The 25,841-nt window shown below is 46.6% G+C and overlaps 2 protein-coding genes across 3 annotated transcripts in view; one reads left to right on the top strand and one right to left on the bottom strand.

Annotated features, from left to right (window-relative positions):
• CMBL (carboxymethylenebutenolidase homolog) overlaps positions 1-8,597 on the bottom strand; it is a 31,908-nt gene extending 23,311 nt beyond the window's left edge. The window contains exon 1 of one of the 2 annotated variants that reach the window (XM_050794075.1): positions 8,165-8,597. The gene's annotated coding sequence lies outside the window, so the exon portion shown is untranslated. Of the gene's footprint in view, positions 1-8,064; positions 8,140-8,164 lie in introns of those variants that run through there. The other variant, XM_050794074.1, reaches the window with a different exon arrangement.
• ROPN1L (rhophilin associated tail protein 1 like) overlaps positions 1-25,841 on the top strand; it is a 918,600-nt gene that overhangs the window by 757,247 nt on the left and 135,512 nt on the right. The gene's annotated exons all lie outside the window — the stretch shown is intronic.

The following is a 25,841-nucleotide window of genomic DNA, read 5'->3' as shown; positions in this document are numbered from 1 at the left end:
TAACATGGTGAAACCCCGTCTCTACTAAAAATAGAAAAATTACCCGGGCGTGCTGGTGGGTGCCTGTAGTCCCAGCTTCTCGGGAGGCTGAGGCAGGAGAATGGCATGAACCTGGGAGACGGAGCTTGCAGTAAGCCGAGATCATGCCACTGCACTCCAGCCTGGGCGACACAGCAAGACTCTGTCTCAAAAAAAAAAAAAGAAGAAGAAGAAATCCCATTTCATGGTAACCAATTTTTTTTTTTTTTTTTAAAAAAGGAAAGACAACTGAAGAAAACTGAATACTAAGTGGATATTTGATGATATTGCAAATTATTGTGAATTTTGGCAAGGAAAGATGATGGCATTGCAACCATGTGTTTCTGAGTCCTTGTCTTTCACAGATGCATCACCATATTATGATGTACACACAGATGACATGACCAGAGGTCTGGGATTTACTTCAGAATAGCCCCCTTTTGGGCTGAACACGGTGGCTTACACCTGTAATCCCAGCACTTTGGGAGGCCAAGGCTGGTGGATCACCTGAGGTCAGGAGTTCGAGACCAGCCTGGCCAACATGGTGAAACCCCGTTTCTACTAAAAATACAAAAATTAGCCAGGCATGGTGGTGAGCGCCTATAATCCCAGCTCCTCGGGAGGCTGAGGCATGAGAATCGCTTGAATCCAGGAGGCAAAGGTTGCAGTGAGACGAAATCGCGCCACTGCACTCCAGCCTGGGCGAAAGAGCAAGACTCCATTTCAAAAAACAAACAAATAAAAACCCAAAATAGCTCCGTGTGGGGTAGGGTGGACAAGGTGTCCATGTGCTGATGGTGGTGCAGCTGGAGTGTCTTCCGTACTAATCTCTCTACTTTTACATATGCCTGAGATTTTCCATGACTAAAAGCTTTTAAAATTGCATTAATAAGATAGCAACTAAGATGAAAGATTAATAAGATAATGATTAACATTAATATTAAGATAAAAGTCTCCATAAACAAAGTGAAAACAAGATAGACTAGGAGAAGGTATTATTATAGGAACAGAGGACTTCTTGTCTAGATAAAATATATAAAGAATTCTTGCCGGGCGCGGTGGCTCAAGCCTGTAATCCCAGCACTTTGGGAGGCTGAGACGGGCGGATCACGAGGTCAGGAGATCGAGACCATCCTGGCTAACACAGTGAAACCCCGTCTCTACTAAAAAATACAAAAAACTAGCCGGGCGAGGTGGCGGGCGCCCATAGTCCCAGCTACTCGGGAGGCTGAGGCAGGAGAATGGCGTGAACCCAGGAGGCAGAGCTTGCAGTGAGCCGAGATCTGGCCACTGCACTCCAGTCTGGGCGACAGAGCGAGACTCTGTCTCAAAAAAAAAAAAAAAAAGAATTCTTATAAGTCACCAAGAAAAAGACAACGCAATAGAAAAATTCATACGAATGGGCAATTTACAAAAAAGTATACCTGAATGGCCCATAAACATATGAAGAGATATTCAACCTCACTGTACTTACGGAAATTACAATAAAAACAAGAATGAAGTACTGTTTTCCATCTTGCAGATTGCGAAAGTCTGTTAACACACAGAGATGATGGTACACTTGTAGGGAAATGGGAGGGCACGTGAAATGATTCAAACCCTGGAAGCTGTCTGGCAAGGTCTAGCAAAGTTAAAGAAGCAGATGCCCCGCACACCAGATATCCCACCACTAGATGTTTCCCTAGAGAAATTCATGTCACATATGGTGGGACACGGTGGCTCATGCCTGTAATCCCAGCACTTTGGGAGGCCAAGGCAGAGGGATCACTTGAGCCCAAGAGTTTGAGAGCATCCTGGGCAACATGGTAAAATCCCATCTCTACAAAAAAAAAAAAAGGAAAAATTAGCCAGGCATGGTGGTGTGCACCTGTGGTTTCAGCTACTCAGGAGGCTGAGGTGGGAGGATTGCTTGAGCCCAGGAGGTCAAGATTGCACCACTACACTCCATCCTTGGCGTTAAGAGTGAGACCCTATCTCAAAAAAAAAAAAAAAAAAAGAGAGAGAGAGAGAAAAAAAATTTGCACGTGCCCACACAGGCACATGCAGTGATTATGGAAAAATGTTCTTGGCACCACTAATATGATGACAACACCTGGAACCAATCTAATTGACCACCAACAGGAGAATGAATAAACTGTAATTTATTGATTGATGTGGGTTGAATTGTGTTCCCCCAAAATACATGTTTAAGTCCTATCCCCTACTCCCTTTGCATGTGACCTTAACTAGACACAGGGTCCTTGCAGATGTCCTATAGTTAAGATGAGGTCATAATGGAGTACAGTAGACCATAAATCCAATGACTGGTGTCCATCTAAGAAGGCGATAATGTGGACAAAGACACAATGGACACACAGAAGAGAAAGCCGCATGAAGATGGAGGTGGAGACGGGAAGGATGCACCTGCAAGCCAAGGATTGCTGGCCCCCACCAGATGTTGGAATAGGCAAGGAAAGGTTCTCCTCTACAGGTTTCAGAAAGAGCAGAGCCCTGCTGACACTTTCAATTTGGACTCCTGGCCTCTAGAACTATGAGGTACTTTGTTGCTTTAAGTCACCCAGTATCTGGTAATGTTATGGCAGCCCTAGAAAACAAATACATTCATAAAAAGAATATTACACAACAGTTTAATGAACAGGCTGCACCTGTAATTTATCAATACAATAAATCTCCAGGCCCACATGGTGGCTCATGTCTGTGATCCCAGCACTTTGGGAGGTCGAGGCATGGTCATAGCCAGAGGCCAGGAGTATGAGACCAGCCTGAGCAACATAGGGAGAACCCATCTCTACAAAAAAATTTTTTTAATTAGCCGGGCGTGGTAGCATGCACCCATAGTCCCAGCTACTCAGAAGACTGAGAGGAGGATCACTTGAACCCAGGAATTCAAGGCTGCAGTAAGCTATGATCATGCCACTACACTCCAGCCTGGGCAATGCAGAGAGACCCTGTCTCTAAAAATAAAAATACAAAACTTAAAAAAATCTCAAAAACATAATACGTAAAAAGACATAGCATTTTGATACTAAACAACAGCCAAAAAAACACATTTTGATGCTAAATAAAAAACAACCAAAAAATATACATTTTACTAATGAACATACTGTAGGAAAAGTATCACGCATGGGAATGAATTATCACCATTAGGACAATGGTTACTGGGATGAGAGGGGAGAAAAAACGGAGATTGTGGGCTTTATTATATTTTCTTTCCTTAAAAAGTTTTGATTTGAAGTATATAGGGCAAAATGGTACTATCTTTTAAATATGGGTGATGTGAAAGGGTGGCTGTTATATAATTTCCTTCACATTACTGAATATTCTTAGTGTTTCATAATTAGAAATAAAGTAATTAGATTTTGAGAAGAAAGAAATTAATAACTAGTTATCCAGTCAAGGACAACTGGACTCTAGTTTTATTGGTTTGGTTTTCATAAGCTACATTATAGAACTATAATTAGTAAGACAAATAATTCAACATTGTTATTTGACACCGTTTCAGAAAAACTCTCAAGCCATGTTTCCCTCTGCTCTCACAATACAACGATCATCAACGCGATGACCAAATGTAAGGGGGTGGGGCAGGGGGTGGTGAGGGCTCAGTTCCCAAGACTGCCCCACCCCTCAGACACAAGCAGCAAGTCCAGGCCTGTAGAGTTTTCTTTTTTCTTTTTCTTTTTGCTGGAGGGCAGTGCACGATCTCCGCTTACTGCAAACTCCACGTCCCGGGTTCAAGCGATTCTCCTGCCTCAGCCTCCCAAGTAGCTGCGACTACAGGCGCCTGCTACCACGCCCGGCTAATTTTTATACTTTTAGTAGAGACAGGGTTTCACTATGTTGGCCAGGCTGGTCTGGGCTGACTTCTTATCTGAGCTGTTTGTTCTATGAGCATCCAGGGATCACAGAAAATCCTGGCCATTCCAGGAAGCCTCTAATCTGAATGTTTTTACTTTATTCTCAGTTGACATCCATTTTGCAAAAGGAATGCTTACAGGCAGGTGAGCAGCCCTCCATGCTGATCCTGCAAGGTTATTCTCCTGCAGGAGAGGCCCGTGTGTGGTGCATGTCGAAGGCTGGACTCCTGCCCAGACCCTCCACAAGGGCACAGCAGCCAGGCCACGCCTTGTGCCAAAGGCCAAGTTTACAATGGGCAGGGCGAACAGTTTCTACCCCTGGCAAGTCTCAGGGAACATACCCTTGACCCTCAACTAACTGTACTGTATTTTCTGTATATACCTTTCAGGATTTTAGCTTCCTCCCACAGATGCACTGTAAACCAAAAATAAAATTCCAAGCCTCGGCCGGGCGCGGTGGCTCAAGCCTGTAATCCCAGCACTTTGGGAGGCCGAGACGGGCGGATCACAAGGTCAGGAGATCGAGACCATCCTGGCTAACATGGTGAAACCCCGTCTCTACTAAAAATACAAAAAACTAGCCGGGCGAGGTGGCGGGCGCCTGTAGTCCCAGTTACTCGGGAGGCTGAGGCAGGAGAATGGCGTGAACCCGGGAGGCGGAGCTTGCAGTGAGCTGAGACCCGGCCACTGCACTCCAGCCTGGGCGACAGAGCGAGACTCCGTCTCAAAAAAAAAAAAAAAAAAAAAAAAAAAATTCCAAGCCTCCCAACTAAGTGAATGGACCTCTCCTCTTGGCCAAGGGGATTCTAAAGAAACCCATAAAACTAATTCAGGCCATGACAGGAAGGAGGGGCTGGGCTCAGTGGCTCATGCCTGTAATTCCAGCACACTGGAAGGCCTATCTCCACAAAACCCCATCTCTACAAAAAAAAAAAAAAAAAAAATTAGAAAACTAGCCAGGCTTGGTGGCACACACCTGTGGTCCCAGCCTTTTAGGAGGTTGAGCTAGGAGGATCACTTGGGCCCAGGAGGTCAAGACTGCAGTGAGTCAATGATCATGCCACTGCACTCCAGCCTGGGGGACACAATGAAACCCTGTTCCAAAAATATTAACTAATTATTTTAAAAATTTGTAGCCCCTCCTATAGCTTATTGAATCTGTGTATTTGGCCACACCGTTCAGCACAGATCCGTGTACTATTCTTCCCACACTGGAAGGTCTGTTTCCAGCTTCTGGCCAGAGACTCCCTTCCCAGCCTGTCAGAATGGCCGCCTTGCAGGCTGCAACACTTTATGAGAAATAAAGCTCTCTTTTGCCAAATTTATGAAACTCCCCATTCTTTAGTTGACAAAAGAAACGTTGAGATGAATTGCAAACGAAGACAAGTGCAGTGGCTCACACCTGTAATCCCAGTACTTTGGGAGGCTGAGGCAAGAGGATTGATTGAGACTGCGAGTTAGAGACCAGCCTAGGCAACATGTCTCTCTTTTTTTTTTTTAACTTTTCTCCACAGGAGGGGAAAGAGTCCATTACTTCCGCATGGAGACAAGACAGAATTTACAAATCTATCAGATCTGCCACTTATCCCTAAAAATGGCTCCAGTACAATGAACGAAGCTGGAATCAGACAGCTTCGTGCAGAGGGTGTGCTATAGACATGGGTACTTTTCCACTGAGGCACAAAATTTATTTTACATATGATGAGGTGCTTTATTGTGAGTGAGAAGGTTTCCTTTTCCTCTTGTGCTGGGGCAGGACTGTGTGTCTGAGATGCATGACAGAGTCCTCGTTACACATGTGTCAATAAAGGCTTTTCTGCATCATGGCAGATGTGTTGGGGCCATCTTCTGGTCATCCCCAGGTCACAGGTCAGTTCTGTGGTCTCCACTGGTGAGGTCTCTGGAAATCAGGACGCTCTTCCTAGCTCTGGGGAGTGCCCTGCAGGACACCCTGGGGGCCACGCTCTTCGGCAATATCCACCCTGGCCACCAGCACGAATGCACGATTCCCCATAGACATTGCTGCAAGGTGCTGCATATGTGTGAATGACTTCTATGTGATGGTACACACAGGAGAGGAGCATATGAAATTGGAATTTGCAGATCAAATACTCAACAGTGATCCCCATGGGTTTTCATGAGTAATTTTCCAGAAGGACTTGCTTGTGTGAGGCAAAGCTGGAAGGGCCACAAGAGTCACTCCGCAGGGGTGAAGGAGACTCACTCTGCCTCACACAAGCACGTGCCTTTTACACATTAAAACCCATGGGGATCACTGGTGTTTTTTTGTTTTGTTTTGTTTGAGACGGAGTCTCGCTCTGTTGCCCAGGCTGGAGTGCAATGGTGCAATCTCTGCTCACTGCAACCTCTGCCCCACTGATTCAAGCAATTTTCCTGCCACAGCCTCCTGAGTAGCTGGGATTACAGGCACATGCCACCACGCCTGGCTAATTTTTGTATTTTAGTAGGGACGGGGTTTCAGCATGTTGGCCAGGCTGGTCTCAGACTCCTGACCTCAGGATTCATCTGCCTCGGCCTCCCATAGCGCTAGGACTACAGGCGTGAGCCACCGCACCTGGCCTTACAGTTGAGTATTTGATCTGCAAATTCCAAGGGTATGCTCTCCTGCGCGTACCTTCACGAGGCATTCCTTTACTCCATATACATTTCCACTTCTTGACTTCTTTTTTGAACCAGTTACAACATCTGCCTATTTCTCTCTTTAATGAATAAAATATTTACCACTTTTATATCTGTATAAAAGTAATGATTTCACCTTTGGCTGAAAATTATCTTTTAACAATGTAATCAAACATTCCCTAACACTGGCAGTCAGAGAGATGAGAGACAGGTGGTTAAGTATGGTGGGGGTGTAGTTTTCCTGATTTCATGTCCTAAGGATTCAAATAACTCACAAGTCAGACTTCCAGGCACAACACAGTTCTCCAACAGAAATAGAGAAAACAGATCTTGACAAGCAAAGGGGACTGGTGCAGTTGGGATTATAACAAGCAGGGAAGTCTAGGAATACATCTCCAGCCTCCTGGGAGAGCCGGAGCCTGGAGGGGGCGGAGAGGAGGAGGAGGGAGGCCTGGGGGAAGAGAGGTCTGCAAAGTCAGGAAAGGGAAGGCCAGGAGGTATCGAGGTGCAGTGGGGAGGAGAGGAGAGAAGGGAGGAATACATTTCTGGAAGCTTTAGAAATTGAGAAATCGAAACCACGTGGAAGTGAATCCAGGGCTCAGGGTTACAGAGGGCCCCAAGACAACACAGGAAGGTGGGGTCTAATGTGAAAGGCAGGTTTCTCCTTTACTGGTTAAACACTGTAGGAACATGGCAAGTGATTTTCAATCTTGCAGCAGGGAAGGCAGGGCCAGTACTTATCCTTAGATGATTATATAAACATCAAACTTCTCCAAATATTTATTTTTCAGCAGTCATCCTTGTATTTTCCAAGTGTCTATGGTTGAGAGAGCAGGAATTAGGAAGCTACCTGGATGAGCACACATTGGCCCTCTTGGACATGCCAACGACGCCCCTGCAGTCTGCTTTTTCTCTGGTGTTCCCAGGCCTGGATAGGATTCCCCGGATACCGACGAGGCTCATTACTAACCACTTTATTTTAAATGGGCTTTGAAAACAACAGGTGGCATCTTCCATCAGCAAGTGGACATAAATCTCAGTGCCCAGTGTTTCCAAAGCCTGCCCGACCCACATGGCTGTGGGGTGTAAACTGTCCAGTCGTTCTTGGCAACACCTACCCAGCATTTAGGATGTCCCACTCTTAGACCCATAGACCCAGCACCTCTCTTCTTAATACTCACCCTAAGGAAAAGCTGTCGAATGTGGATACTGATTTCGATGCAAATATGCTCAGTTTTTTTTTCACAGTTTTATATTAGTAAAAACGCTAGAACCAGAATGTCTCACTGCAGGAAGAGAGTTACAAGGAGTATTTAACGGCATGGAGGAAAGGTTCCTCCGTGCTAAACGGCCAAAACGAACGCAAGTTTGCATACGGTGTGATTTCCACTATGTCCTTAAAATGCATGGCGAAACACCTACGGGAAAATACCAAAATGTAAACAGCGGCTGCTTCGGACGCGTGGGATCGTGGGGGCTGCTGTTCTGCAAGGACAACGTATCACTTTTATGAAAGTCAGCTTCTGAAAACGGATTATGGGAAGTTCCTTACCCGTGCACGCGGCAAAGACCTTCTTTGCCACAGTTAGAACACACGCGCGAGTTCAAAGGAGCGGGGCCCGGGCTTATGTGCCCCGGGGACGCGCACGTACCTTGTCTCGCGGCGTAAGACTGCGCTGCACCGCGCGGAGGCCGAACTCAGAGGAGCGGGCGCGGCGCCGGGCGGGGACGTGAGAGGGACGTGGACGCGGCGACCGAGGACGCGGGGATCCCTGCGGGACCAGTGGCTCCACCCGGAGTCGTAGCCTCCAGGGAGAGCGGGAGCCCGGAGGGGGCGGAGAGGAGGAGGAGGGAGGCCTGGGGGAAGAGAGGTCTGCAAAGTCGGAGAAGGGAAGGAAGGCCAGGAGGGAGGGAGGCGCAGAGGGGAGGAGATGAGAGAGGGGAGGGAGGAAAGTAAGGGGAGGGGAAGAAGTGGGGTGATTGGAGGCTGGGGGAGGGAGGAAGAGGGAGGGAGAGATGGGAGAGGCTCCAAGGTAAAGAAAAGTTCAGGGAGAGGGCGTTGGGAGGAGGGGAACCACAGAGCGCAAGGGAAAAGAGAATCAGGAAGCCTTGAGGGAGGAGGCAGGGAGGCCCGGAGAAGGAAGACAGCCAGCCTTCTGTGAGATTTCCGTGCGTGCCTGGCTTCCAACACAAGTAACTTCTGTTGTAAATAAAAATTAAGCTATTTTTTGTTTATTTTATTATTTTATTTTACAGATAGGGTCTTATTCTGTTACCCAGGCTGGAGTGCAGTGACACAATCATAGATTACTGGAGCTTCGAACTCCTGGCTTCAAGTGATCCTCCCCTCTCAGCCTCCTAAAGTGCTGGGATTACACGTGTGAGCCACCATGTCCAGCCACATTTTTTTTTTTTTTTTTTTTTTTGAGGTGGAGTCTAACTCTGTTGCCGAGGCTGTAGTCACTCAGGCTGGAGTGCAGTGGCACGATCTCAACCTCAACCTCACTGCAACCTCCACCTCCTGGATTCAAGTGATTCTCCTGCCTCAACCTCCCCAGTAGCTGGGATTATAGGCATGCGCCACCACGCCCAGCTAATTTTGTGTTTTCAGTAGAGACGGAGTTTTACCATGTTGGCCAGGCTGGTCTCGAACTCCTGACCTCAAGTGTTCCACCTGCTTCGGCCTCTCAGAGTGCTGAGATTACAGGCGTGAGCCACTGTGCCCGGCCCCAGCCCCAAATGAAGCCTTTAAAAAAAAAAAAAAAAAAAAAAAAAAGCCGGGCGCGGTGGCTCACGCCTGTAATCCCAGCACTTTGGGAGGCCGAGGCAAGCGGATCACGAGGTCAGGAGATCGAGACCATCCTGGCTAATACGGTGAAACCCCGTCTCTACTAAAAATACAAAAATTAGCCAGGTGTGGTGGCGAGCACCTGTAATCCCAGCTACTGGGGAGGCTGAGGCAGGAGAATGGTGTGAATCCTGGAGGCGGAGCTGCTTGCAGTGAGCCAAGATCTAGCCACTACATTCCAGCCTGGGCGAAAGTGCGAGACTCCGTCTCAAAAAAAAAAAAAAAATTAAAAAAAAAATGAATACACGTTTCATACTTGCCTTCTCCTTCGTATTTTCTCTGGTCATCTGACCAAGGTTATGATAACGGCTTCAACTTGGCTGCAGAAGCACACCCCTGTGGCTCACCCAAACTGGAAACGTACAGGAAAAGGGAATTCTAGGAATATAGCTCAGAATTGAGACACGATTCTGGACAAACAGGCACATTACCAAACCATTGCACCATGGTGGCCGCCCTTCCTGCCCTCCCCACTGCAAAGGTTTTGTTATGGACAGAATGTTTGTGTCCCCTCCCAAATTTGTTGAAATCCTAACCCCCAGTATGGTGGTATTTGAAGGCGGGGCCTTTGGGAGACGCTTAGGTCATGAGGGTGGAGCCCCCAAGAATGAAATTTGTGCCATTACAAAAAGAGGCAAGGGAGCTTGCTTCCTCATCTGTATGTCAGGAAGAGGACACTCACCAAGAACCCAATCCTGTTGGCCCATCCCAGACTTCCAACTTCCAGAACTGTAAGAAATAAATGTTGTTTCAGCTACCCAAGTCTATCTATGGTGTTTTTGTTGTTGTTGTTGTTGTTGAGACAAGGTCTCACTCTGTCACCCAGGCTGGAGTGCAGTGGTGCCATCTCGGTTCACTGCAACCTCTGCCTCTTGGGTTCAAACAATTCTCCTGCCTCAGCCTCCCGAGTAGCTGGGATTACAGGTGTGTACCACCATGCCCGGCTACTTTTTGTATTTTTAGTAGAGACAAGGTTTCACCATGTTGGTCAGGCTGGTCTCAAATTCCTGACCTCGGGTGATCCACTGGCCTCGGCCTCCCAAAGTTCTGGGATTACAGATGTGAGCCACCTTGCCCAGCCTGGTGTTTTTGTTGTAGCAGCCCAAACGGACTAAAACAGTGTTTTCCTGCTATAGATACATTAATTTTCTTTCAGCCAGCATCTTTCAAAACCCGGTCTGAAGCATCTGCAGTTGAATTATTTTACGGGCTTGGAATTTCTCTAAAATAATGGGTAGGGATTTTTTAAACACCAGAATAATTTAAAAAGCTACCAAAGTGTTATTACCCAGAACAAATTCAGGATCAACCCCAAAGAAAAAAATTTATTTACTTTTTTTGAGACAGGGTCTCACTCTGTCACCCAGACTGGAGGGCAATGGGACAATCACGGCTCACTACAGCCTCTACTTCCCTGGGTTCAGGTGATCCTCCCACCTCAGCCTCCTAAGTAGGTGGAACTACAGGCATGTCCCCCAGCTAAGTTTTTTTTTTTTTTTTTTGTGGAGACAGGCTTTCACCATGTTGCCCAGGCTGAAGAAAAATTCTTGTTTCCATCCTACAATGCGCGAATTGCTTGTGACACCCAAAAGGACAATATTTCAACTTCACCAATTTTAGTGCCAAACTCCACGGAAAAAGAATCACACAAGTGATTATTTAACCTGGGCTCTTAAAAAAATTGAGTTTCCTTCTCACAGAAACTCTTAGCGGAAATGAACACTAAGATTTCATGGAGTTCCCTATAAATTAAAGAGGTATGACTCAGCGTTTGCTGCTCGTTACCCCTCCAAAGTTATTTTTATTTTTCATTCTTAAATAGGTAACTAAATTCCAGGGACAGAATGAGTCCAAGCTGAATTAACAAACAGGGCAAGGTCAAAGTTAAACAAAATTGCTGACTCTGTTCAAACGCCTGTGATTTCACTGACTTTGAAGGCAAGGTCAGGAAAAGTATTCCTTGGAATTGCTCCTCTAAAGACACTTGGAACAAAATCAGAAAAAGTGCTGCTGTGTTTCAGAACATCTCGAAATAATACCTGAGGGCAAACATATTCTATGTCATCTGTTACCATTTTCTGGCTGTGTTGCTGACTCAGCCTCCAGCTCTCCTCAGTGGAGCTGCAGGGAGTCCACTGGGAAAGCGCTGAATCCTGTGCACAGGGCAGGCACTGCTGGTGAAGACAGGTGAGAGGCTGGGTAGCTGATTTCTAGAAGGTTCTTGAGCACCAGTCGGCCATCTTGTCATCCCCAGACTGAAAGCTTCAATTTGCTTTTTTTTTTTTACTTTTTATTAATGAAAATGTACAAACATATAGAAAGGTAGAAAGAAGAATACAATTAACTCCCATATACCCCAGGCCTAAATGTAATTATCTTTAGTATTTTACTAAACTTGCTTCATCAATTTTTTTTCAAAAGCGTGGAAATTATAGACAACCTGACCTTTCACCCCTTAATAATTTTGCAGTAGTCAGCCTCCAAGGTGACTCATAACGTGCCCTGCCTCTGAGAAATCACAACCCTATGGAGTCTCCCACACTTACCAGGGTTGGTCTGTGTGACCGATAGAATACAGACATAGCGATGGTGTATTAGTTTGTTTTCATGCTGCCGATAAAAATATACCAGAGACTGGGCAATTTACAAAAGAAAGAGGTTTAATGGGCTTACAGTTCCACGCAGCTAGGGAGGCCTCACAATCATGGTGGAAGGCGAGGAGGAGCAAGTGACATCTTACGTGGATGGTAGCAGGAAAAGAGAGCTTGTGCAGGGAAACTCCTTCCTATAATACGATCAGATCTTGTGAGAGTTATTCACTATCACGCCTGTAATCCCAGCACTTTGGGAGGCCAACGTGGCCAGATCACCTGAGGTCAGGAGTTTGAGACCAACCTGGCCAACATGGTGAAACCCTATGTCTACTAAAAATACAAAAAATTAGCCAGGCATGTTGGTGAGCACCTGTAATCCCAGCTACTCAGGAGGCTGAGGCAGAAGAATTGCTTGAACCTGGGAAAGGGAAGTTACAGTGAGCTGAGACTGCACCACTGCACTCCAACCTGAGTAACAAGAGCAAAACTCCATCTAAAAAAATAAAAATAAAAATGAAAGGCCTGCCCCATGATTCATTACCTCCCACTGGGTCCCTCCCAAAACACATGGGAATTCAAGATGAGATTTGAGTGGGGACACAGCCAAACCATATCAAGACATACCAAGAGATGGTATGTCTCTTCCAACATTAGATTAGAGAAGACTCTGGGACTTCCACCTCTCTCTTCTCTCTCTCTCTCTTTCTGTGTGTGTGTCTGTGTGTCTGTGTCTGTGTGTGTGTGTCTAGCTTTCTCTCTCAGATCACATGCTCTAGGGGAAGTCAGCTCCCAGCCATGTCTTGAGTAGCCTCTGGAGCAAAGAAATCTGTGAGCCACAGCCATGTTCCTGGGCCATCCTGGACAAGAATCCTCCAGCCTCAGCCAAGTGTCAGACGCTATAACCCCATGGTAACCTCCTGAGAGACCCTAAGCCAGAACCTCCACCTAAGCCACTCCCAGACTCCTGAACCTCAAACTGCGCAAGATAATAATGCTTATTGTTGTGAGCTGCTAAGTTTTGAGCTAAATTGTTACACAGCAATTGTTAGTTCACACAGATGTTGATACCTGGAAGTGGGGTGCTGCCATGATAGCACCTCATGTGTGATAGTGACTTTGGAACTGTGGCTTTGGATTATTGAGAGTGTTAGTGAAAGCCTTGATTTACCTGAAAAAAGCTGCTGGTAAAAGATTCAGGTCTTGACCGGGTGCAGTGGCTCGTGCCTGTAATCCCAGCACTTTGGGAGGCCGAGGCAGATGGATCACAAGGTCCAGAGATTGAGACCATCCTGGCTAACACAGTGAAACCCCGTTTGTACTAAAAAATACAAAAAATTAGCCGGGCATGGAGGCGGGTGCCTGTAGTCCCAGCTACTTGGGAGGCTGAGGCAGGAGAATGGCGTGAACCCGGGAGGCGGAGCTTGCAGTGAGCTGAGATAGTGCCACTGCACTCCAGCCTGAGTGACAGAGCAAAACTCCGTCTCAAAAAAAAAGATTCAGGCCTTTTTTTGTTTTTGTTTTTGTTTTTGTTTTGTTTTGTTTTGTTTTTTAGAGACAGGGCCTCACGCTGTTGCTCAGGCTGCAGTGGCACGGTCATAACTCTTTGCAGCTTCAAACTCCTGAGCTCAGCCCCCCAAAGTGCTGGATTACAGGCACATGCCACCACACTGGGCCTAAGACTCGGTTCTTTAAAGGTTGCAAAGTGAGCACTTGTAGGAAAGTGAGGTCAATGAACTAGAAGCTGGAGGAAGGGGGTCCTTGTTATGCAGTGGCAGAAAGTTTGGCAACGCTGTTGACTGCAGTTATGTAGACAGAAGCAAATTAGCTGAGTAATCTGGCCAAGGAGATCTTCAATTGGTGTTGAAAGTACTACCTACTGTTTTCTAGTTCCTTCTAGTAAGATGCTAGAGGAGAGGTCAACAAAGGGAAAGACAGTTAAATATAAGTGAGTTAGAACTGGATAGTTCTGGAAATTCTCAGTCTGCCTAGACGGCAAATGTATTAGGCCGTTCTTGCACTACTATAGAGAAATACCTGGGCCAGGTGTGGTAGCTCACACCTGTAATTTCAACACTTTGAGAGGATCACAAACAAAGCAGGAGGATCACTTGAGCCCGGGAGTTTAAGGCCAGCCTGGGCAAGGTAGTGAGACTCCGTCTCTACAAAAAAGTGAAAAAATTAACTGGATAGGGTGGTGCATGTCTTTAGTCCCAGCTATTTGGGAGACTGAGGTGGTGGGATTGCTTGAACAAAGCAGTTCAAGGCTGCAGTAAGCCAAGATCACACCACTGCACTGCAGCAACAGTCAGGCTCTGTTGCTCAAGATGGAGTGCAGTGGCGTAATCTTGGCTCACTGCAGCCTCAACCTCCCAGCCTCAAGTAATCCTCCCGGACCACAGCACCTGGCCGCCAGACACTTTTACACAAGCAGATCTCGTGCAAACTTAGAGCAAGATCTCACTTATCACCAAGAGGATGACTCAAGCCATCCATGAGCTTCAGTGTTTGAATCACCCCCATGATCCAAACTCTTCCCTCCCACCAGGCCCCACCTCAAACATTGAGGATTATATTTCAATATGTGGGTGGAGACAAATATCCAAAGTATATTAGCAAATTATGCAACAATTAAGAAATAACTTCTAAGCAAAGATCAAATGCAGGGTCCTGCCAGAAAAACTGTGGTCCAAGATGAATCCTTAGGTGTGACTGTAAGATTCCAAAGAGATATAAGGTGGCCTCTCAGAGTACCACTGAGTCAGACAAAGGGCCTGCTCTATAGAGTAAAAGTGCACCCCATGGGCTCTCTCAATCAAAGGAGAGTGCTTACAGGAATGAGCTACCATGACTGGCCAAAAAGAACACTCTCAAAATTCCACTGTCAAGAAGTGGGCTGAGGCTGCTACTCAGTCACACGACACCTTTTTTTCCTCCCTTTGTGAACAGGGGCATCTGGAGTAGTTATTGTGTGTTCTCTTATATGTTCAACTGGGGAGGGACAGGCAGAGATAGACAGACAACTTATCGAGAAGAATTATAATGTAGACACTGTATTGAAGGAAATAAAGTCCCACTTGGACCTGATTTACATGATCTGGAGACAGAACTGATGCTACAATAGGATGAGCCTTTGGGGAACTTTGGAAGGAGTTGACGGTATTTTGCATGTGGGAAGGATATGAACCTCTGGAGACCAGAAGGTGGACCGTGGCTGTCTGCTGGCTGGCCCATGCTGATTCTCACCTTCTAGCAGTCATACCCTTCAGTAGTCCCCAACCCGGCTGTGCCTCAAGGCACCATAGTTGGTCTGCGAGACCAATGACATGCAACAGAAGTAATGTGCTATGGTTTGAATGTTTGTCCCCGCCAAAGCTCACATTGAAATTTAATCCCCAATGTGGCAAGGTAGGGCCTTTCAGAGGTGATTGGGTCATGAAGGCAAAATGGATCAATCCATTCATGGATTCATGGATTCATGGTTCTCTTGGGAGTGGAACTGGTGGCTTTATAAGAAGAGGAAGAGGGACCTGAGCTAGCACACTCAGTCTCCTTGCCACCTGATGCCCTGCGCTCCTTGAGACTCTGCAGACTCCTCCGGGAAGAAGCCCCTCACCAGATGCGGCCCCTCGACTCTGGATTGCTTGGCCGCCATAACTGTAAGAAACAACTTCTTTTTCTTTGCAAATTACTCAGTTTCAAGTGTCCTGTTATAAGCAACAGAAAAATGGATAAAACATAATAGGCTGTCACTTCTGATGTTAACTTACTTTTATAAGTAGCTTCGTCTTGGCCTCTCTTTTCCTCGCTCGCTCCCTCTGTCACTTGCTCTGAGAGGTGCCAGCAGCCCTGTGAGGAGGCCCATGTGGTGAAGAACTGACGCTGCTGGCCAGAGCCAGCCATGAACGGAGGCTTCTTTCCAGCAGCCATGTGGCTGGATCGTCTTGGACACAAATCCTCCAGCCCCAGTAAAGTTTCAGATGACTGCAGCTCTGGCCAACATCTTGATGGTCACTTCCTGAGAGACCCTGTGCCAGAACCATGGACTAAGCCACCCCCAGATTCCTGACCCTCAAAAACTATGAAATGCTACATGTGTGTGTTTTACATCACTAAGTGTATTAAGCATGTGTTTTTCTTTTCTTTTTTTTTTTTTTTTTGAGATGAAGTCTCGCTCTTTCATCCAGGCTGGCGTGCAACAGCACGATCTCGGCTCACTGCAACCTCTGTCCCCCGGGTTCAGCAACTCTCCCACGTCAGCCTCCCGAGTGGGACTACAGGCACGCACCACCACACACTTTTTTGTATTTTTAGTAGAGACGGGGTTTCGCCATGTTTGGCCAGGCTGGTTTTGAACTCCTGACCTCAAGTGATCTGCCCGCCTCGGCCTCCCAAAGTGCTGGGATTACAGACCTAACCCACCACGACTGGCCCAGCATGTGTTTCTGATTTTTTCATAGGTGGGGCCTTGCTGACCCTGGAAAGGCTGCCCTTCCTGTGGGGCTGGCCAGTTCCTACTGGAGAGAGTGCCTGCCTTTCAAATGCAAACCAACCAATCCAGAGCCCCTGCTGCACCACCGTCTTTACTGAGCTCTCACAGTGTTGCAGGGCTTTCGCTTAGTTCAGCTAAAGGTGGAGTCCTTATCACGCAGCCACGAAAATTTAGGCTCGCAGACAATTGAAGAGTGAGAAAAATGGGATTTATTGGGCAAAAAGAAAAAAAATGGGAAAGAGACTCTTAGCAAAGCAAGAGAGCGTGCTTCCTGCGTGTGGGCTTCCCGCCTTGCAGATTAAATTCCAGGTTCCACACAGGAAGAGGAGGGGCCAGGCTCCTCCCGCTGCAAACTGCGTGTACTGTGGCTCCACTCCAGTGCGGAGGTAGGTCCGAGGATCTGCCAGGGAGCCCTTCCCACCTGGCGGTCTCAACAGGGCTCTCGGGACCACTGTGCACCTGTACTGACTCCAGGGCCAGGTACCAGACAACTAGAGTTGGCCCTTATGCCCCAGAGCCTGCCGAAAGTATTCACACTCACCAATCCTACGCCTGCTTATCCTACTTTGCCCATTCCTTCCTTCAAAAACCACAGTCAAGCCTCTTGTTAACATTTGCCCTGCTCCTTCTGCCTCTTGACTCACCACGGTGCTTCCCAACGTAGCCACCTGTGGTATAGTGTGCGCCTTCCCCTGGGGTCTGTGAGTGTAGTACACTCGTTTTCTTTTTCTTTTCTTTTTTTTTTTTTTTTTGAGACAGAGTCTTGCTCTGTGGCCCAAGCTGCCAGGCTGGAGTGCAGTGGCCTGATCTAGGCTCACTGCAACCTCCGCCTCCCGAATTCAAGCGATTCTCCTGCCTCAGCCTCCCCATAGCTGGGATTACAGGCGCCCGCCACCACGCCCAGCTAATTTCTGTATTTTTAGTAGAGAAGGGGTTTCACCATGTTAGCCAGGCTGGTCTCGAACTCCTGACCTCAAGTGATCTGCCTGCCTCCGCCACCCAAAGTGCTGGGATTATAGGCATAAGCCACCTCGCCCGGCTGCTTTTGGTTCTTTCATCTCTGTAGTCTTTTTTTAATGTTAATTACCCCAGTGGTGATTTTAATTTTAAAATACGTCCACAATGCTTTTTCCTTTTCTTTCTCTCTCTCTCTCTCTCCCTCTCTCTCTCTCTCTCTCTGTCTGTCTCTCTCCGTCCCTCCGTTCGTTCATTTGTTCCTTTTTTTTTTTTTTTTTTGACAGAGTCTCACTCTATCGCTTAGGCCGGAGTTCAGTCGCATGATGTCAGCTTACAGCAACCTGTTCCTCCCGGATTCAAACAATTCTCCTGCCTCAGCCTCCTAAGTAGCTGGGATTACAGGCGCGCACCACCACACCTGGCTACCTGGCTAATTTTTGTAATTTTAGTAGGGAGGGGTTTCACCTTGTTGGCCAGGCTGGTCTGAAACTCGTGGCCTCAAGTGATCCGCTTCAGCCTCCCAAAGTGCTGGGATTACAGGTGTAAGCCACTGCTCCAGGCCCCACAAATGCTTTGATTCTCCACAATTCAAAAGACATAGCTTCCCGTTGAGTGTGGGCTGTACTTAGTGAGTCACTTCTAAAACTAGAATCTGGCAAAAGTAAAAGCCTGTGCCTTCCGGGACTGGGTCATAAAAAGCATGTGGCTTTCCCCATTTCTCTTGGGCCACCTTGTGAGCTGTTGTTTATTGGTGTTTTAAGTGTTGGGGTAACTTACTAGTCAGCAATAGATAACTGAGACAGTGTCCATTTAACTCCTTTACTATATTTCCCATGAATCAGAAATTAAATTTAGAGGCTAGATTAGTTTCAGGTTAAACATTTTTGACAAGAGTATTTATAGACTGTCTTAAGAACTTCGTGTCACAATAAATCAGGAGGTACATGCTAGATACTCTACTATTAGTGGTGTTACGTTTGATCACTTGGTTCCGTTACTAAACGTCTGATACCATGTGGTAGAGTAGATTATTGCCCAGAAATCCTCCCTGGCCCATCCAGTTCTCATCAGAGGAGTGTTCTTCCCATCCCACTGATACTTGGCTCAGCCATGGGACTTGCTTTGGCCAATAGGATGATAGTATACATGATGCAAGTCGAGGCTGGAAGCATGCTAGCATGCTTGGTCTTGTCTTCCTGTGCTTCTGTCATTACCACGAGAAGGGCTTCTCCCAGACAGCTGCCCTCCCCCGAACCTGAGCCCCAGCCAGAGTCATCCCTTGAAGCAGCACTGTCCAGCCAAGCCCAGTCTACATCAGCTGGCCTCCAGATCTGTGAAAATAAATAATGTTGTTTTCAGGCACTTCATTGTGGGTTGGTGTTTTTAGGCAGCATTTTGGGAGGCCCTAGCTAATTGATATACACACAGCCAAACAAGATTGCTGCTACATTCACCAGCCTGCTTTTCTCAGAGAATCAGCCTGCTGGTGCATAGGTGTGGGCATGCAGATGCCGTGTTTAGACAGCAAGATCCTGCCCCCGGGACCATGGTGGATCAGACTAGGGTAGGCACCTCATCTAAGTTAGGCGTTTGGTTTGGGGTGACGGTAAACTAGCTAGTGTACGGGAATAGTAACATGTAAATGCAGGAGCCGCGGGGTGGCCATATTCTGCTAGGGAAGGAGGTCTAATGTGAGAAGAAACAGTGAAGCAGGTGAAGATTAGGGAGGGTCCTGCCAGTGTTTTAGGTTCTGGCTCCCATCCCTTTCAGAGGCCCAGATCCACCCCTGACCTTCAGTTCTAGCAAACTCCATCCTTAAAATTGTCCTTTTACATTTCAGATAATGTCACTTGTCAACTGAGAAGTGACAAGGTTCATAAACCTGGAAAGAAGAGCTTGCTTCTCATAAAGGGCTGCAGCCTGCAGGGCAGCCATTTTGACAGGCTGAGAAGCAGAGCCTCCAGCCAGAAGCCGGAAACAGACCCTTCCAGGGCCAGAAGAACAAGACAGGAATTTATGCTGAGTGAGGCGGCCAAATACACACATTCAATAAGCTATGGGAGGAGCATTGAATATTGATGAGAAGAGAAATATGCACGTGTGCAGTCGAGCTCCGTGCCTCTCCCTGGGACCTGTGTTCAAGAAATGGCACAGTTAGCATGATCCGAGGGTGGAGTTTTCAGGCCTCTGACATCAAAAGGTGAGACAGAGGACATGAAAATCCTCACCGTGCACCCTTTGGAGGCCTACCAGAACGACTCCGTGGCCAGCAGTCTCTTACCTAACCACTCTGCGGCCAGTAGTCCTCTTACCAAGGATGCCGGTCAATTATTTTGTCCAGACCACATAAGGGCAGGGCAGCATCAGGTGGTTGGTTGATATCAGGAGTGAAGCCTCTTTCCCAAGGGTTGGTTTCTGTTTAGCCCCCTGTGAAGGAAAGCCTCATGGTGGTTATCCAGGGCGTGGGGGTATAATGAGGCATGTCCGACCTTCCATACCGTCATGGCCAGGAACTCAGTTTTCTTTTTTTTTTTTTTTTTTTGAGACGGAGTCTCACTCTGTCCCCCTTGCTGGAGTGCAGTGGCCGGATCTCAGCTCACTGCAAGCTCCGCCTCCCGGGTTCAGGCCATTCTCCTGCCTCAGCCTCCCGAGTAGCTGGGACTACAGGCGCCCACCACCTCGCCCGGCTAGTTTTTTTGTATTTTTTAGTAGAGACGGGGTTTCACTGTGTTAGCCAGGATGGTCTCGATCTCCTGACCTCGTGATCCACCCGTCTCGGCCTCCCAAAGTGCTGGGATTACAGGCTTGAGCCACCGCGCCCGGCCAGGAACTCAGTTTTCAAGGTTTCTCTGGGGTCCCCTTGGCCAGGAGGGAGTCTGGAGACCATCAGTTGCTTGGGAGGCTTAGGATTTCATTTTTATTTCTCATACTGGATTTCTAGCAACTTTTAAACGTTTTTTTGAGGCAGGCTCTCACTGTGTTACCCAGGCTGGAGTGCAGTGACTCGGTCTCCAGTGACGCGAGCTCCCTGCAACCTCTGCCTCCCAGGTTCAAGCGATTCTTATACCTCAGTCTCTCCCCAGTAGCTGGAATTACAGGCGTGTGTCACTATACCTGACTACTTTTTGTGTTTTTTAGTAGAGACGGGGTTTCACCATGTTGGCCAGGCTGGTGTCGAACTCCTGACCTCAAGTGATCCATCCGCCTTGGCCTCCCATAGTGCTGGGATTACTGACATGAGCCCCCGTGCCCAGCCTATACTCGCAATTTAAGATTTGTAATACGCATGCCTGAACCAACTTCACACAGGTACGCCCCTGACCAGACCTATATTAATTTCTTGTGGCTGTCATAACAAATGACCAGAAACTTGTTGGATTAAAACAACAGAAATGTATTCTTTCACAATTCTGAAGACCAGAAGTCTGGCAGGGTGTGCCCCCTCTGAAGACTCTAGGGGAGTGTATTAGTCCGAACTCACATTGCTATAAACAGCTGCTTGTGGCTGGGTACGGTGGCTCATGCCTGGAATCCCAGCACTTTGGGAGGCCTAGGTGGGCGGATCACTTGAGGTCAGAAGTTAGTTCGAGACCAGCCTGGCCAACATGGTGAAACCCCATCTCTATTAAAAAAAAAAAAAAAAAAAAAAAAAAACAGCTGGGTGCGGTGGTGCATGCCTATAATCCTGGCTACTCGGGAGGCTGAGGTAGGAGACTCTCTTGAACCCAGGAGGCAGAGGTTACAGTGAGCCGAGATCGAGCCATTGCACTTCAGTCTGGACAGTAAGAGCGAAACTCTGTCTCAAAAAAAAAAAAAAAAACAAAAACCTGAGACTGGGTAATTTAGGAAGAAAAGAGGTTTAATTGACTCACAATTCCACAGGCTGTAGAGGAAACATGGCTGGGAGGCCTCGAAGGGGAAAGGGAAGGGGAAGGTGCCACACATTCTTAACACATCTTCACCTGGCTGGAGCAGGAGGAAGAGAGAGGGAAGGGGGAGGTGCCACACACTCTTAACAACCAGATCTCATGAGAACTCGTAATGAGGAGAGCAGCAAAGGGGAAGTCCACGCCCCCATGATCCAGTCACCTCCTACCAGGCCCCTCCTCCAACACTGAGGGTGACAATTGGACGGGAGATTTGGGTGGAGCACAGAACCAAACCATATCAGGGAGAATCCCTTCTTGCCTCTTCTGGCTTCTGGAGAATCCACGTGTTGCTTGTGGCTGCGTCATTCCAATCTCTGTCCCCCTCTTCATAGTGCCATTCTCCTCCATGGGCTGCGTCGTCTTCGTCTTTTACAAGGACACTTCTTGAATTTAGGGCCCACCCAGATCATCCAGGAAGACCCCATCTCCAGATGCTTGACTTAATGACATCCGCAAAGAGCCTTTTTCCTAATAAGCTCACATGAATGAATTCTGGGTATCAGGGCAACCACCTCATGCCTCAGGCAGGATTCTTGCCAGGCCTTAGTTAGAATGCCCTCAAAACTAGGTGCATCTGCTGGGAGCAGGGTCTCACGCCTGTAATCCCAACACTTTCAGAGGCCTAGGCAGGCAGATCACTAGAGATTGGGAGTTCAAGACCAGCCTGGCCAACATAGTGAAACCCCGTCTGTACAAAAACTACAAAAATTAGCTGGGTGTCGTGGCACACACCTGTTATCCCAGCTACTTAGGCATTTGAGGCATGAGAATGGCTTGAACCTGGGAGGCAGAGATTGCAGTGAGCCGAGATGTTGCCACTGCACTCCAGCCTGGGTGACAGAGCGAGACTCCGTCTCAAAAAAAAAAAAAAAAAAATTGGTGCATGTGTTATATCCAGATTCCATACATATAGCATTTTAAATATCCACGAAAGTTATGTGTGGTCTGAAAACTAAGAAAAAGCAAGATTCAAACAAGTTTTAAATTCGTTCATACTTAAAGGAACAAGGATTTACATATTTCTGGATCCCTATTAAAGTCAAAGGTGTTTGAATTAAGCAAAGTTGTATGACTGGAGTGTAGCAATGTAGGCCACACTAACACTTCTTCAGGTTATGGGCGTGGGTCATTGACAAAGCAACTGTAGAAAGGGCTCTGCATGACGAATGGCACTGGGAAGAGTCATTCTGGATCCCTGCTGCATTGGGACTCACGTTTGCCTACAGTCCCTGACCTTAGTAGCCTCAATTAACCAGCATGGTAACTATCCTTTTTTTTTTTTCTAGACTGAGTCTCGCTCTGTCGCCTAGGCTGGAGTGCAGTGGTGTGCTCTTGGCTCAATGCAGCCTCAACTCCCAGGTTCAAGTGATTTTCCTGCCTCAGTCGCTGGAGTAGCTGGGGTTACAGGTGCATGCCACCCCACCAGGCTAATTTTTGTATTTTTAGTAGAGACAGAGTTTTGCCATGTTGGCCAGGCTGGTCTCAAACTCCTGACCTCAGGTGATCCACCCATCTTGGCCTCCCAAAATGCTGGGATTACCAGTATCATGAAATGCAGGTGAGCCACTGCACCCAGCCATCTCTCTTTTTACTACTCAGCAACCTTGGCACAAACCACCATGCCTGAAGAATTTTTTTTTTTTTTGAGAAGGAGTCTCGCTCTGTTGCCCAGGCTGGAGTGCAGTGGCCGGATCTCAGCTCACTGCAAGCTCCGCTTTCCGGGTTCACGCCATTCTCCTGCCTCAGCCTCCCAAGTAGCTGGGACTACAGGCGCCCATCACCATGCCCGGCTAATTTTTTGTATTTTTAGTAAAGACGGGGTTTCACCGTGTTAACCAGGATGGTCTCAATCTCCTGACTTCGTGATCCGCCCACCTCAGCCTCCCAAAGTGCTGGGATTACAGGCGTGAGCCACTGCACCCGGCCAGTAATTTTTTTAAGTCATTTTTTGTAGAGATGGGTTGGGTCTAGCTATGTTTCCCAGGCTGGTTTCCAAGTCTTGGCCTCCAGTGATCCTTCCCCCTCAGCCTCCCAAAGTGCTGGGATTACAGGCATGAACCACTATAATCCAGGTAGGTATCTTTTGGTTGGAGAAGATTTACAATTAAGTACTGAAAACTTGTGAGACTCAAAACCATACCATAGTATTAATATGAAATTTGTTTAAATAGGGATATATGCATATTTGGTATTTTGTTCTTAGTATAGTTAAGTGAATTTGGCCTGTGAAAAAGGTCAGACATGTAACGCAAAGTTAAAAGGTATAAGTAAATAGTTAATTTAGACTTGTGATTTAAGGATGAAGTCTTAACTAGTTTATTTACCATATTGAAATGCTTAGGAGGGAATTTGTTTTTCTTCCTTTGCAAATTTAATTTATTAGGTTTCCTATAATTATTTAGTATTCAGGAATTTTTGTTGTTAATTCAGACAGCAAAAGTACTCTAAAAGGAAATCAGTTACACTAAATTTATAAATGTGGTTGAAAAGGTTTGAAGATGGTTAATTAACTAAGTTAGGCTGGGCGCAGTGGCTCACACCTGTAATCCTAGCACTTTAGGAGGCTAAGGCGGGCAGATCGCTTGAGTTCAGGAGTTAGAGACAAGTCTGGGCAACATGGTGAAACCTCATCTCTACAGAAAATAAAAAAATTAACCAGACATGGTGGTGAGTGCCTGTAGTCCCAGCTACTTAGGGGGCTGAGGTGAAAGGATCACTCAAGCCCAGGAGGTTGAGGCTGCAGTGAGCCAAGATCACACCACTGACTCCAGCCTGGGTGACACAGTGAGACCCAGTCTCAAAAAAAAAAAATCATCTTTTAAAAAACTAACTAAGTTAGTAAATAGCACCAAGTATTATCCAAAGACCTCTTAAAATGGATTCCTGAGTATCCTAGATGTATAAGAAAAATGAGATCTATAACCTAAACTTTAATAACGAATGAAAAAATACACATTTAGGATTTGTACGTTTGATACATTGAAAATTAAAACATAAAGCCAAAATGAACATCTGCATAGTTCCTCTGTATACCTACGAACTACCCTGAAGAATACCAAAAACCTCCTTTTAACAAATCCATGCCATCCCTTGACCATTTCTGGCTGCCAATGAATGTATTGAATACTTTTTAAGGTCCAACTAAAATGCACCAAGTTAAAATTTTTTTTAATTCCTACCTTTCTGTAATTCAGATCACATGTTAAACTGCCCTGCTGTAAACCACCATTTTACTTGATTTTAAACTATGATGTGAACTTTAAGTGCTTTGCCTTGAGTTGTCATAGTCTGTGAAATGTGTTAAGTCATGGTAGTTAAGCGGCGGAGCTCTGGGCTCTGGAGCAGGCTGCTCGCGTGCAAGTCACAGCTCTGCTGCTGTGCTTAACTCTCGATGCCTCTTTGCGCGTCTGTGAAAGGGGGTAGAAATTGTGTCTACTGCACACAAGCTATTTTGAGGATTAAACTAGATGATTAACAGATTAAATTCTCTGTTAAGTGCTTAGAACAATGCTTGGTACTTGGTAAACATTCAATCAATAAATAAGATACTATCATGTTTGTGAACTTTAGTGTTCCTAAACTGTGTCATGACATTGCAAGCTTGTTGTGCAAAGAGATCAGTCTTACTGAGTTGATTATAAAGGCAGGATTTCTCAATCTGCAGCAAGGTGACTGGGTTCAAAGAAATGGATTCTAGATCCAATGCTTGTTCAAACAACAGGCTTGGTGGGCTGACTAGAAAAACAATCCCCTTAGTCATCAATTAATTTTTCTGTCTACAAAGCAAGATGACAAAGGGCAGCAATGTGGGGGAAGATGTGTCTTATCTCTGTTCCAAATGAGAGCTTTCCTCAAATTCGATGGACAGTGTGATGGTTAATATTATGTATCACTTTGGCTAGGCTATGGTGCCCAACAGTTTGGTCAAACATTAGTTGTTGCTGTGAAGATAATTTGTAGATGTGATTAACATTTAAATCAGTTGACTTTAAATAAAGGAGATTTTTACCCTTGATAACGTAGATGACCCTGATCCAATCAGTTGGCGTTAAGAGCAAAGCCTGAGACTTCACAGAGAATAAGGAATTCTGCTTCAAGACTGTAATATAGAAATCCTGCCTGAGTTTTCAGCCTGCCAACCTGCCCTACAGATTTCAGACTTGCCAAGTTCCACAGTTGCATAAGCCAGTTCCTTAAAATAAATCTCTGTCTATGTTAGTCTGCTAGGGCTACCATACAAAGCACCACAAACTGGGAGGCTTAAACAACAGAATTTTATTCTTTCACAGTTCTGGAGGCTAGAAGTCCAAGATCAAGGTGCTGGCAGGGTTGGCGTCTGTTGAGGCCTTTCTTCTTGGTTTGTAGATACCTGCTTTTTGCTGCGTCCTCACGTGGCCTTTCTTCTGTGTACCTGCAGAGCAAGAGATCACTTGGTGCCTCTTCCTCTTCTCACAAGGACCGCAGTCCTTATGATTTCATTTACTCTGAATCATGCCCCTCAGGGCCCTATCT

This window comes from Macaca thibetana, chromosome 6, assembly GCF_024542745.1.
Source record: "Macaca thibetana thibetana isolate TM-01 chromosome 6, ASM2454274v1, whole genome shotgun sequence".
Taxonomy (NCBI): domain Eukaryota; kingdom Metazoa; phylum Chordata; class Mammalia; order Primates; family Cercopithecidae; genus Macaca; species Macaca thibetana.
This window is presented reverse-complemented; position numbering and strand designations above follow the sequence as displayed.